The sequence below is a fragment of the Penaeus vannamei genome, chromosome 17 (genome assembly GCF_042767895.1).
Source record: "Penaeus vannamei isolate JL-2024 chromosome 17, ASM4276789v1, whole genome shotgun sequence".
Lineage (NCBI taxonomy): Eukaryota > Metazoa > Arthropoda > Malacostraca > Decapoda > Penaeidae > Penaeus > Penaeus vannamei.
This window is the reverse complement of record NC_091565.1, coordinates 28773022-28775521: the sequence shown is the minus strand read 5'-3', so window position 1 is coordinate 28775521 and position 2500 is coordinate 28773022. Positions and strand designations below refer to the sequence as shown.

The window sequence follows — 2500 nt, the reverse complement described above, 5'->3', positions numbered from 1 at the left end:
CTTTCTTTTGCTCTTCAAAATGGCTACAATGAGAGAAATTCCCCCCTACCCCAATTCCTCATGGGAACAACATTGCTGGTAGGAGTAGGGAAAGTCTCTGATAAGAGCACAATTCAAAAACCCAATGTATCTACAGCATACATATATTTCTCTAAGAAAATAGTATTTTTCAGCAAAAAATATACACATTTGTTTTCAAAAGAATTACCAGATTTCTATTGTAAGTTAATCTTTATGGTATGAACACAAATCTAGGGCAAACTGATGCTGATATTCTTGCAGAGGACAAAACCTTGCAGCCAATGGTACAAGAAATAATCTGCATTGGACTATATATTGACCAATTCTTTGTACATTATTTGTGTGTTGCCCTATAATTTCCCTGGTACCATTCACAGCCTCCTTAGTTATTGGGACCAAGATTGTGGGTATTGGGGGTGGGGTTCCAGGGAGTCATTTTTATATATTTGGGAAGTAGAGAGCACGAAGAATCCATCAATACCAAAATCATCGCAGTTGGTTATGCAAATGTATTCCTAAAAATGGTAATTAGTCTCTCAGAGATTAAGTTGAAAAAAGTTTTTTTCTGCAGGAAATCCAATGATTTCATCAATTCTTGGCACTGTTACTTCAGCAAATGAATTGTTGAGTAGATTGCGTACCATTTCTCCATCAATGATCTTGATTTGATAGTCCCTAAAGCAGGGGAGGGCATGAAGTATATCAGGGAAATTATGGGTTAAAACAGGCTTAAATAATAGTGAACAAAAATGTGTAAAACTAGCACAAAAAATGCTCAAAATCGGCTAACGAAACTGTACGGAATTATCCCCCATCTTTGAAATTCTATGAATTGACACCAAAATTCAAAAACTCTACAGGAACCCACCAACTCGCCTTTTAGCAAAACCTACTGGAATTCACAGGTTCCAACCTCCAACCCCCTAAAAAAAATGTGTTGACCAATAAACCAACCTAATCTAACCATTCAAATTGCCGTGCCTAGGTGTGCTTTTCGGGCAACACAATACTGGAAACGCAACATTTCTCACTGGTGTTTTATCGCTGAATGGCCGGTGAGCTGTCAAACCTTGTGGCTGACGAATGAGTGTGAAACGCATAATGCACAGATAATTCTACATAGATGTATAGATAAATCTTAAAACACGTAAATGAAGTATAATTATATTAATAAAAGACTTTAAAAAATATAAATGTGTAATAGCAGACACTTAATTAGCCAAATATCATTTTGACAAGCATGTAGTAACACATGAACTATTTCTGATATCACAGTAATAAGTTAAGCGGTCAGTGTTGTGTTATTCCTGGCAAGGTAAACAAGCAACAGGACTTTGTCATTTAGTGGTGCCTATGAGGCTGCTGCAGCTTAAACTATTCTACCCTATGCTATTTATTCTGCTCTATAAGATGGTGGTGTCCATCACTACAAGTAACTTATACCCTAAAATTTATCCAGTGCCTCAGAAGAGTACTGTTCTTTTGGGTAGAGGTTGAAGACCACCACGCGTGCAGATAGAGGAAAATGGGCACAGCCATCTAATAGAGAGGAAGATATAGAGTAGGATAGAAGTAATCTTAAGATGCACAGGCCTTATATTTACCGTTAAATGGAAAAAAACGTCGGCTCTGTGTGCCGCGCAGAGACTAAATTGAAATCGACCTTCTGCGGCAGTTGTTTTTTTATGTCTGCATTTTTTTATAAACTCGTTTTCAATACGTGTCTAGTTTTCTGTCTTTCCATTTTCTATACCAGCGTTTTCTCTACACTACTTTCAACCAACGTGGAAGCATTACCAATTACTAATATTTTAATCCATTATTTAATCCTATTTCTACTAACATTTCCTCTCTTCCTTTTATGCTTATACATTTCAAGTATTGTTCTTTGTAATGTATATATTTTATGATTTATAATTTCGTTATCATAACGTAGATTCACTGTTAACAATGTAACAACGTTACTGCCTCTTTACCTTAATTGCCTCCCATGTCGGAAGAATACAATGTTCATTACTTGAACACTTTCCAGTAAGCTCTTGACGTGTAAGGACCAAGCAAATTTTGTGTGTGGTGTGACATCTGGTAAGTTAAAGATATTTGTTTCAATGTTTGTTTTATACTTATAGGTGTTTTAAAGACAATTGAAAAAATAGTGTATCTTTTATCATAGTGAATAAATAGTGTTATTCAAACATTTTTCACGGTAGGTACTGACAATTCGTGGAGGATATGCCGGTCGCATGCCCGGCTGACAATTTTATAATAGATATTCATGTAGATGCGACAAACCCCCCCAAAATGATTATAGAAAAGTTAGATGCGATTTCACTTCGCCGGGTACTTTGCCAAGCACATATTAAAAATGCTGTATCCAGCGGAGAATAAAAGATTTCATTAGTTCCTCCACGCCGCATCTCGTCTGTAGAGTGACAGCATGAGTTGTATATTGTTTAATAATTTTTTAAATAAATTTACA

At 36.0% G+C, this 2500-nt stretch overlaps 1 protein-coding gene across 1 annotated transcript in view; it reads right to left on the bottom strand.

The window, feature by feature from the left end:
- Positions 1-2500, bottom strand: part of LOC113800338 (transcription factor E2F5) — a 31085-nt gene that overhangs the window by 27500 nt on the left and 1085 nt on the right. The gene's annotated exons all lie outside the window — the stretch shown is intronic.